This window comes from Protopterus annectens, chromosome 3.part0 (assembly GCF_019279795.1).
Source record: "Protopterus annectens isolate FY-2018-M chromosome 3.part0, PAN1.0, whole genome shotgun sequence".
In the NCBI taxonomy this organism is placed as follows: domain Eukaryota; kingdom Metazoa; phylum Chordata; order Ceratodontiformes; family Protopteridae; genus Protopterus; species Protopterus annectens.
Window position 1 is genome coordinate 1918579028 of NC_056731.1, and position 12487 is coordinate 1918591514.

Genomic DNA, 12487 nt, shown 5'->3' on the forward strand with positions numbered 1-12487 from the left:
GCAGAGCCCAGCCAACCCAAGCGGAACTCATACATACATATTCAACATCTCCCAAACATCTAAAAATAGAAACCATATGTAATTCATTATTTATTTAAAGTTTTGTTTATGCATGTTTGCACGCCAAGGCGAGTTGCCCAACAAAACTTGGATGTAGCTCAGTAGTAAATATGAAGGTATACCAGTGTTCATAATATCCAAGTAGCTAAATGAGTAGAGTCACCGCTATATGTGTAGTAGGTCCTGGGTTTGAACCCATAGCAGGCAGAACATGTCTGTAATGTGCTGAACTATTTTTCTATAATTTAATAATATAATTGCAAAATATGGCACAGCTGCGCTTTTCTCAGCTCTGCTCAATCATGCTAAGCACCGCATAAACTTGTTAATGGCTGCTAGAATCTGCGTGGTGCTACGCTTCGCTTAAATCACTGTTGTGCGAGTTTCCGCACTGTTCAACTCTGCTTGGCTGGTTTGCGCACTGCCATGGTGCTTGTTTTGAATGTTGCTCAATGACGTGTAAGGGCAGGAAGGCAGCCTCTATTAAGCACAACAGGCGGGAATCCTGCAGAATCCATTGGAGTTCAATCAGCTGTTGGTATGGCTGGTAGTGCTGGGGAAGGTGTGTGCTTTTGGGCGCAGTGGGGGGCACTCAGGAGTCCAGGGTCATGGTTGGGCTCCTTGTAAAAAAACATAATAGGCTGCTGCAGGGTGGCTTCCAGGGCTTGGAGTGTACGGTGGAGGTCTGGCACCAATTGCCAGAGAACTCATGAGTGTAACTGATATCCCCCCACACAGGTGAGCAGTGTCATCATCACCATAATGACCGGAAAAGGTGAAAGAGGGGAACTTTGGACACCTGGATCCAAGAAGCAAGGGCAGGGAATGCCCTACAAGTATGCAAGCATGTTTTCTGCTGTCTTAACAAAATGCAAGCTGAATGTCTGCAAAACAGGTATGCATAATGGTATGCTTCTCTCGCAATAGCTGCAGTTGACAGGGCTTGCAATGTCGAGTCCCATGGCGGGCGCCTGGCCAGATTGCACCATGAGCATGCCAACTGTAGTGCAATAAGTAAGAAAGAGTAAAGCATTAACGGCAATAAAGTATATATAATAAGGTCTGTACTGCAATAAATGTGGAATTAGAGCTGTAGTGAAATAAATGTGGAATTAGAGCTGTAGTGCAATAAATGTGGGATTAGAGCTGTAGTGCAATAAATGAATAGCAACATAACTGTCTTGCCATAACCATTGCAGTAGAGCTGCATTTACTGAGTCTGTAAGGTAAGGTTGCTGCAGTCAGGTATAACACTGTAATAGCTGTAGAATGCACAGCTAATGGCTGCAAACTGTACTGCTTAACTCACAGTACTGTGCAAGACTGTCACAGTCTCTAGGTCAATACTACTCACATAATGCTCTCTCTGCCACAGACTTCAGGTAATAAAGGTATATGGGTGAGGTAGCCCACTTCACGGGCAGTTATTATGTATGGACTTCACAGATATTTCAAACCAATAAAAATAATGTGTTCACCAGTATTGTTGAAAGTGAAATAAAGCTGTAGTAATATAAGCATTATGCCTGTATTCCATGTATGTGTGTTCTATTGTCACTGCAGTCAGGTATAACACTGTAACAGTACTAGAATGCTAGAGGAATGTCCTGTAACTTGTATTGCACAGTTCATAGTCTGTTTCCAGGTGATCTCCAGGCAAGTATCAGTCATCCTGTAGTCAGCAGTGACTCAGTAGCTCAGTGTGTTAATTCCCTTGTACACAGTAAATTTTGCCACTCACAGTCCTAGGTTCGAATCCAGTGCTACAGAGCATATCATTTTCAGTATCAGACACGTAATGCTCACATTTTATCTCTCCTCAAGAACACAAAAATGTTATGAGTGAGTTAGCCCATATTATGTGCAGATATTTTGTTTAGATCTCACAGAATGTTACACTCAATAGCAAGAGTGTGTTCATCAGCATTGCTGATTCAGAAATAAAACTATGTAATCACAGTATGGCTGTATCTCTTGCATGTCTGTACTATCCTGCTGCAGTCAATTATTAAATGATTTGCAGATGTCCCCTGCAGTCACAGCTATTGGGTTCGACTCCCATACTTGCCAACTAAGCCATGACGGCTGTCTAGTATAATTACTGTACACAAAAATGTCTCTCAAGTGTCCCGATTTCTTGTAATTTAATTAAAATTGACTAATCTGTCTGTCACAGGTTTACCAGACAAATCATTACCTGGAATGCAAAACACCCTGGTAGTTATACAAGTCCACAGTATGTGAAACCGTTCTGTGTAGTTCTGTACCTGCATTTGTTAGTGCTTGGCCCATATTGCCCCATGCTATCAGCTTGAGAGACATGTACATGCTACAACAGCTATAGGAGAACTGTAGTCACTCTAATCACAACTGTCAGTACACACCTGTAGAAGTACGTATGTCCAATGTTGTCAGGGATACCATCTGCAATGTCACTAATGGAATGTTTTTATCTCTTTCTCTCCCTACACCTTATTTTCATTTATTCATTACTGTAATGTATTATTATTAATATTAACATAATTTGCTAAACTAACTATATTTTGGAAAATGTGTCTGATTACTGTTATGTTTTATTATGATTCAAAATTAACACATTCTGTTAAACTAACCATTTTGTTGGCCTTATGGTTTACTTCATACTGGCATGCTGTTACTATACTGACTGTTATGTTATTTAATGTTGTGTTGCACATAATATACGTTAATATGAATTTGGATTAATAAATATGATGCCCCACTCTGTTAATACTAACAATGGTTTGGTTGTTACTAACCGTAACTTATTGTTTTACCTCATTTACATCAAGGTAGGCTGGTTCCGGTTGATCCCCCTACCTTGCCTTAACTGGCCATGGCACCAGACCGGTGGTGCTCCCTCTGCTATCCCTGCACTACCTGCTGTGTCAGGTAGTACCACCCCAAGGAATGGGGCCCAGCTCCTCTCTGGGAGTGATGGCTAAGGGACAGTAGTCACCCGGGATGACCTACCAGTCCTGGTAAGCAGGATAGTCCACCATAGCTATGACCAATGCCTGTGCCAGACTGAGGTCTTGCTGGCCACCCTGGTGGGGCAGCCACCAGCACAGCCACCCTCAGGGCAGTGATGTAGCAGTGCTGACAGTCCCATGGGTGGGGACATGAGTCATGCTGCTGCCATCTGGAGGCACATGGGACTCTTGATTCCACAAACACCCTCTCTGTCCAAGGTGTTCACCCCCATCATGTGTCATATACTGCCCCTCTCTGCTGTCTTCTCTGTTTGCAAATGCATCCTCACCTACCTAACTTACCTCCCCTACATGTACCTATGTCCCTTCCCGAACATTCCATTCTTACTTTAAAAAAATAAAATAAAATTGGCACATGTCAACTAAAAAATACTGTCCCATATATAGCTCTCCATTTCATACACATGTCCACTGGACACACGTAATTTGGTCCAAATGGCTTGACGGCGCAGTTATGTTGTCCACACTCCTCTCTTTGGGGTTTGAGAATCCAAATTCATCTATAAATCCGTCAAAAGTGTACAGCTGTTTCTGTACAAGAAATGGATAGCTTCTGTTCTTTCCTACACCCTTCCTGCACATCCCTCCCTGCCTTTCAATATGCTTTTCCCTTTGCTCGCTCATTTCATCACTTTGCTAGCTCCCCTTTTTTCTTTTCTTTATATTTTTTTAATGTAGAGCTGCGTTAGCTAATTACAGCTACAATGAGCATATATGTTTCTAGCATTGTAAGTCACATGTGCAAAATAAACATCTCTGCCATGTTTCGAACCTGAGCCCATTACATCTGCAGCACACTGCATTAAGCCACCACACCACACAACTCTTACGTAAACCAAAAAACCAAAAACTAAAACTGGATAAAACAAAGAGATAAGCAGAAGAAGGCTGATAAAAACGGCACAGACTATTTATTACTGTAAGCGCTTTCAGCCAAGCAGATGCTCAGCCTTCATCAGACATAAATCAAATACCACAGCTCTCTATTTATATAAACTCAACACTGCAGCACCTTATTTAACAATTAAATAATTAACCAATCAAAAGTAAATAAATTAATAACAAATGTTAAATCAAAACCATTCTCAAAGATTAATTAAAATGCTAGTTATATAAGAAAACACTCCATTTCCCACTCGTTCTTTCTGAAACGGGGAAGGAATTTATAACATATAAATTCCCTATTAAAAACTAATCCAAAAAATATATACACCACATTAAATACACTGAACTAACGTAGACAACCAGCACATATAATACGAATGCTTCAAGGTTGATTTATGTCTGATGAAGGCTGAGCATCTGCTTGGCTGAAAACGCTTACAGTAATAAATAGTCTGTGCAGTTTTTATCAGCCTGCTTCCGCTTATCTCTTTGTTTTATACAACTCTTACATAAAACAGGTGGTTTAAACAAAACATAATTGCCGATTATAGTCATCAGGCATGTTTCAGCAGAGCTGCACACCGCACTGCGCAAACTGGAATAAAAAGTAATGAAAATAATGGGAGTGTACCTTGGAGTCTAGCGCAATAGTATACCACTAGACAGCCAAATACATAACAGATGTAACCGAGGCCTGTGACAGCAGGTAAATATCCCATTTTATCAGCAACATGTAGAAAGTCACCTGCTAAGGCAGTCAAAACTCAACAAAGCTATTGGAATTTCATCACTAAAGGACATTCAATAGTCTGTCCATGGACAGTAAAAATAATTTATTATATTGTATTAAATTAACCTCCAACACACAATTTTGGAGAATATACACCTGGATTAATGGCAAAATACATGTTCAACTGGGACTCTGGTGCAGAGATGCATCCATATAAAGCCATGCACATACTGATGGATGTAGAAAATGTTTGTCTTTGCCTGTATGTGTGCACATACATCTTGCAAACACACCTGCTGTAGCAATGACTCAGTAGCTCAGTCTGTCAGATGACTCGCATACAGTACATTTTGCCACATACAGTCCTGGGTTCAAATCCAGTGTTGTGCTGCATTTCAATTACATTATTGTAAAGACAGCAATTAATTAATTTATCATTTTTATTTATCATTTTCTTGACCGGGAAAGTCCAACTAGAGCAGAGCCTATTTTCAGAGGAGGCCCGAGGAAAAACACTCCAGATGCATGTCTTTGGACTGTGGGAGGAAACCGGAGTACCCGGAGGAAACCCACGCGAACACAGGGAGAACATCCAAACACCGCACAGTAGGTACCCCATCGAACTAGAGAACCTCTTGCTATGAGGCGACGTTAACCGCTGCACTACTGCATCGCCCACTGCACCACGTCACTAATACACTCTTTATCCACACAAAGCATTGCAAATTAAATAACTGCTTTTCAGTGCATGAAGTCACAGCCTGCAGGAAGAAACACACTTCATACATCCGTACAGCAGTACTATATGTCACCTACTACTCTGTTATTTGTCACAGTTACTTATATGTACCATAAACACATGCATTAACTGGAGTGTAAAGGGTACCCTCACCCTGGCACTGCCTCCACAACAAGACTGACACAGATACACCTATAGCTGGTTGCCCTCCAAAGAGTTCACACACTCTGCCTATGTCTACTACCTGCAGCACCAGCTGCAACCTGTGGTACACACAGCTCTATGTAAAGGTTTCTGCTACAGACCTACCCTCTATGACGAAGTCTCCTCACCCCAGTAGTGTCCATCTCAACAGCTATGAAAGGTGCCCAGGTATACATGAAGGCCTTATATATCATACAGTGGCTGCAAAGTCATTGGCCAATGATACTGCAATTCAGCTGTTTTGGCTGCAATCAGCATTTCAGAACCACAGATTGGTTTAGAGGTAGTCACCTGCTGATGGGGAGCATGTTTAAAAGGCAGGCAGGAACACTGCACTCCACCAGGCACGTAACTGTTTTTCTGTGTACAACAGGATGCAGATAGGGGGATACAGGTATGGGGATTACAGCAGTAAGCATGTCTTACACCTGTGGTAATGACATGCCACTGATATCCTACTGTGTTACACCTACAGAGTACGTAAAATACTCCAAGGTTGCATTGTCTTTTGTCATTGTGGCACACTGCTGTTGTTGGACTGTCCCTTCATAGTGGCTGTAATAGCACACTGCTATTTGTCTGGCACTGGTCTTATGACATATTGGGTGGTTGGCCTTAGCGGACACACCACCATAGACTGGGGTGTTGGGTGTATGATCATACAGCAGAATTTCTTATGGCACACAGGGAAATACCTGACTACTGATACCATCTCAGAGGGATCCACACATGCTGCATGTTGTCACACTGTGGGGCATGACATGTCTGAGCAAGCAATGGATAGTGCAGGCCATTTTGCCTCACTGTATCTGTACATATATGTATAAAAGGTAAAAGGAGTAACAAACCACGATGAAGTCAAAAATAGGAACGTTCAGCAAAATATATTGAAAAACAAATTCTTTATTCCATATTTCTGTATGGAATAAAGAATTTGTTTTTCAATATATTTTGCTGAACGTTCCTACTTTTGACTTCATCATGGTTTGGTACTCCTTTTACCTTTTATACTTGGATTCCATTTTTTGGAAGGAGTACCATTTGGCAGAGACGTTGCTTCCTTTTTGCTTCTTGTATCTGTACATAGTGGACATCCACGTATCTGATCCTGTAATGTGTTCCCCTTGTGTTGTCTTTCAGGAATAATGTACCACAGATGACACACACCCTTCTCGGATGCGGAGAATGAGATAATCTTGCAAAGACTACGGCAGCATCATGACATCCTGCTATCCAGGGGGAGACATAATAGGGAACAGTGGGCTGCATTGTGGTCAGACCTTGCCCATGACCTTAATGCCAAGGGCCAGCAGGGCAGGACATATGAGCAGGTTCAACATCAGGCAACTGATATGATTAATGCTGCACGTCGCTGGGCAGCAGATATAGCCAGGGATCATGCTGCGTCTGGTGGAGGGCTTGCAGCAGAACAACAACTCTCTGCCAGTGAGGAATTCCTGGCATACCAAGGCACAAGCGATGTCTCCCAGATATCCATCCCACTGTACATCATGAAGGTGGGTGCCACAGTTTCCACAGCTGAGGAGTGTGCAGGTAAGCTTACTGTGATCAGCATAGTAATACTGTAGCAGTCAGTGTGTCAGGCTGCAGATACTTTTATGTGGAGGTCAGGTGTTTGTTTTGTGTGGGGGTGTAACCTCAGGTATACACTCATATGCAGATTGGGACCAGTACTACAAGTAACACAGTAGCTACTGTAAATGTGAGATACACGGATGTATTACCTTGTGCTGTAACATGCAGTGATACTGACATTACCCCACCCTCAACTTTTCACAGGTCCGTCAGGTATTGCCCAAGAACATGGTCCTGCCCCCTGGTAAGTATGACACTTGTTTTGTTAAGAAACGATTACAGTCTAGTATGGTTAAGGCCCAGAATAGTGCCCTATGCACAGTGTGGAAGAGTACCTAAAGTATCCAGAGGGGGTAGTCACACGAGTACAGTTCAACAAACAGATACACTTTGGCAGTTACACGTAAGAGCAGATAAGGCTCCTGGTTTAAATGAGGCAACAAATCTAAAATGCCTTTTAAAATACAACAGGTGGAAGGTAAATACATTAGGCAGTGAAATGTGTATTTCCATATAATTGTGAAGAGTGTTATACTGGGTTTTATGTCTTGTTGTTTCAATTATAGTGTCATACTGAGTAAGTAAAAGGTAAACATTACTGGTCATGTTTGACTTGATATACTTCAAGTGATGGTTATAAAGGTCCTGTGTTGAGTTTGAATTGGTTGTGGACAAAGGAAGAGAAGGAAGTTGTTTGACTGCAAATCCAGTTGTGGGTCTTCGTTTTGAGTCTTGAATGCTTTTCGTACATAATAGTGCAGGTATTAATGTACTGCTTTTTTTCATTCTTACTGCAGGTGACTGTGGGGGTTGGAGTCTGATACAACCTAATGTCAGCGTCTCCTTGGACACTGATGATGGTGGCCACAGTGAGGCACACGTGGAGGTGTCGAGGGCTGAATCTGTCCCAGAGGTAGACATCGCTCTTCTGGCCCCATTGTCACCACACACAGTCTGTATGCCCCCACATACCCCATCCCCGGAGGCCACAGATATTGCACAGTCAGAGGGTTGAGACATTGAACAGGAAAGTGTGGCAACTATGGCTCCAGTGAGCATAGACACTGGCCATAGCAAGACAGCTGGCAAGGTCCCACAAAGGCAGACTGACAGGGATGCTTGTAGGAGGCATGCTGTCCGTCCACCATCTGTTGCAGGTGTCACATCATTTGTCACCCACTGCATGTTTTGGTCCACCATAGAGGCAGAGGCACATTCTGAATGGAAAACCAGGCACATGCTTAGGGTTATGAATGCCGCGCAGTCTGATATCCGTGACAGCCTCCGCCACATTGGAGACACCCTGAATCAGTTCTGTGATGCACTGGACAGACAGTGGGCTGAAACACTGTCTGTCTTGGACTGCACATTGTCTGTGCTGGAACGTGTGGTTGGAGTTGGGCATTGGACCCGTGGACGTAGGTCAGCAACACCATCTGCTGAGAGTCCACATGGCCGTGCACACTCAAGCTCCCGTAGTGGCAGTACATCCAGTGCTACAGAGGGGAGTGTCCTGCCCAAACCACAACATGGCAGGCCATGGGCTCAAGGTTCTTGGCGGTCCCAGCAGACAGCAGTCACCATCAGATATTAGCAACGCTTCTGACCTTGGGCATGGAGATGCCAGTGCAACTCCTGGCACAGCCAGTTCCCGTGTTCGGGGCTGGAGATGGTGACCTGTCAACTCTACCATGTATGGTCCAAAGATGTCCAACATACACACGTGCAGGGCTAGCACTGAGTTTGACTGTGGACATGCAGACACACACACGCCACTGTCAACTACAGGTCACCTACAGACACCCACAGCACCTCTCCATGGCCCATCTTACATGCTCAACTCTGACTCCTACACATGCTGTCTACTGTTTTGGCCAGCCTAGACTTCTTACACCCCCACACAACACCCTGTGCAAGCAATGATACCTGTGCCACCTCCCTATCATTCTTGCCATTGATGCAGGGAAATTAAGCTATAGGTCTGATGGACAGGGAAACTATATTACTTAACATGTACTTGTGTAATACAGTGTTGGTTCACCATGCCACTTGTAGTGGTTAAAGAGAGATACCGTATGCTGGCATTTGTCATGGGTATGCCACATACATCTGTGTACCTTATGTGGTCCTTATGTTGTATGTTGTTGAACTGGCTGTACAGTTACACAATGACAGGTGTGTCACGGGGCTGTTTATATTTTTGTTACAGCAGTCTGTTGGAATAACCTATGGACACAGTGGTAATAAAGCAGCACAGGATGGCATGTCAGCACAGCAGGCATAGGTCTCAGCAAGGTACAACACTATAACTGCATGGCTCCATAGGCTCATATGTGGATAACCCTTCATAAGTGCCACCACAGTTTTGATAGCGATGATGCATCTACATATATTCTGTGTCCAGTATCAACAGTTGCCATGCAACAGTTAAGATTGTTGTGTTCTGCATCCCAATGTGTAATCTGCACACGATGTGTGTCACAGCAGATGTGTGCATGACATGCATACGGGGGCCTGTTTCATGTAGGGTGTACTGCCTGTGTTACATACCTGTCTCACCAGCATGTACTATGCATAACCACACTGATGTTAGTGTGTAGCACAGGTGGCACGTCAGTCTTGTCATGGATACATGGGAGGTACACAGTGGGAACTGACACCTCCCTGTATGGAGCCACACAAATCCCCTCCAAAGCATTTCAGAGACAGACTACACATGTACGGTCCTGACATGGTCTCCATAGGACATGTTCTCGACAATGTGTACTGGTGTACCTTGGAACCTGTGTGGCTGCTACAACTGTACAACATGCCTGTGCGGTGACATGGCAAAAGTGTCATTGCATACAATGATAGCTGTGATGACTGCCACATTCAGTATACAAGTGCCAGTCTGGGATGTACATCCCAAACCTGTCAGTATTGGTTGTACAACAGTGAATGCATCCACATCTTTCCAACCAGTGAAAGTCAAAGGCTACAGTACTCTCTGTGTTTAACTGATATGTCCCATGGTCCCATAACATGTTGTAAAATAAAGTAACAGGCTCACGCAAACACATGGCTACATTGAGACTAGCATCACTTCTGATCAGTGGGTACAGGACACAACAAGGGACACACGTAGTGCAGGACGGCTGTATGTAGGTCTGCACACTTACCTATCTAATGGAACATTCTACAGATCACAGTACGTGGTAGATGCAACACACCTCATGTCTGCTAGTACTATCATTTTAGGACATATTATGCTTGATGACATATGTAGGCCTTGTTGTGGTCAGTCTTTTGGGGGGGGCACATCACCCGCTACAAATAAAACACTGCTAATCCCTACATATGTCTAGGCTACCAAGGTTACGCCATATGGATACATACACATGTACCAACTGGGATGGATTGAGATTAGAACCTTATCTATCTAGTCTTATACACTACAGATCACAGTACTTATCTCATGTCCCATGTCTTACATCTGATATTACACTGTCATCTGATAGTCTTAAGGTGGCTGATATCATCAGGCCTTGTAGAAGTGGGCAGTGTGAAAGTCAACAGCACATCACAGGGCCAAAAAGTGCATAACAATTGCAGGTGGATAGCTCATGAGGGCATGCCTAATAATTTGCAGAAGGATATACATACACACATACACACACACACACACACACACACACACACACACACACACACACACTGACACAGTCACACACCAAATGGGCTGGAGTGAGATTATAACCCCTACCTATCTAGTCTTATACACTACAGATCACTGTACTTATTGCATGTGCCACGGCTTACACCTGGTATTACAATGTCATCTAGTAGTCTTAAGGTGGCTGAGATCATCAGGCCTTATACAAGAGGGCAGTGTGGAAGCCAGCGCCATGTTACAGGGCCAAAAAGTGCATAACCATTGCAGGTGGACATCTCATGAGGGCATGTCTGTTCATTTGCAGGAGGATACACACACACACACACACACACACACACACACATGCACACACATGCACACACACGCGCACAAACACACACACACACACACACACATGGGCTGGAGTGAGATTAGAACCCCTACCTAGTTTTATCCACTAAAGACAACAGTAGTTATCACACACACCACATGTTAAGTTTGTTGTATGTATAAATGCAGGCACAGTACTTGTGTATTACACAAACTAAGCCTGTGTTGACCAGCATCTGTGGCCTGCAGTGTGATACTGCTTCATACTGTTATCTGCATCCAGTATCCTAGCAGTGGGATAACTGTGATTATCCCAGCTGTGTGTGTACAGTTACCAGTATGGCCATATGTGGCTGCTTGCAGTTAAATAGGCATAACTGTGGGCAGGGACAAGTTGCCCTGACCACACATGCATTGACAACATTATACATTGACCTGCTCACCTGTGTCTGTCTACATGGTAACATTCAGCAGGCACAGGGGTCTGTGGGTAAGAGGAATTTGTACTGTTGCGCCCTTAGCTTGGATCCTTTGAGCAATAGTATGGCTGTGTGATTGTGGACATTTACTCACCATTATTAGGGCATGTCGGGCAATATAGACATCCATACACATATTTCTGTAAGTAACAGGAATGTATATATAACTGTAGCTGCGTGTGTGTACGATATGTATGTGTGTTATGTAGATATATGGGGGGATGCAAGTATCATTTTAATATATATTGCGCTCTCTCTCTCTCTATATATATATATATATATATATATATATATATATATATATCAGTACATATCTATTTGACGCTACATAGCGATAGCTATACTATGCATGTGAGAGAGAGAGTTACAGATGAATATATCTGTATGTATAAACTTTTATACACAACAGGTCATTTTGATGAAGGGGAAACAGGATTGTGCTCATTTTAACTAAGTGTATGGGCATGCTCAGTGGCAATGTCAGTCCTTATAAGGTGACTCCAGCCCACACTTACCTGTACTCTAGTCCGGGATTCCGTATGTTACAGACATTAATATCCGCCCCTGTTTCTGCAGTACTGCACTTCACTCAAACTGTCCACAGCATTCTCCAGCTGTGTGCTGTACTTAATCTGTGACTGCGGTTGGTAATGTTACACCACCAACAGATAGACAGTCTGCATACCTCTCAACTGTCCTGATTTCCACAGAATGTCCAGAGTTTTGCCTTACATGTTTGGTCTGTTCCTCATACATTTGTGGTCTTCTGTTGAATTACTGAATATTGACGTCACTACATTATACTAATTACAGACAAAC

The 12487-nt window shown here is 43.3% G+C and overlaps 1 protein-coding gene across 1 annotated transcript in view; it reads right to left on the minus strand.

The window, feature by feature from the left end:
* Window positions 1-12487, minus strand: part of NBEAL2 (neurobeachin like 2) — a 3059867-nt gene that overhangs the window by 1462692 nt on the left and 1584688 nt on the right. The window lies entirely within an intron of this gene.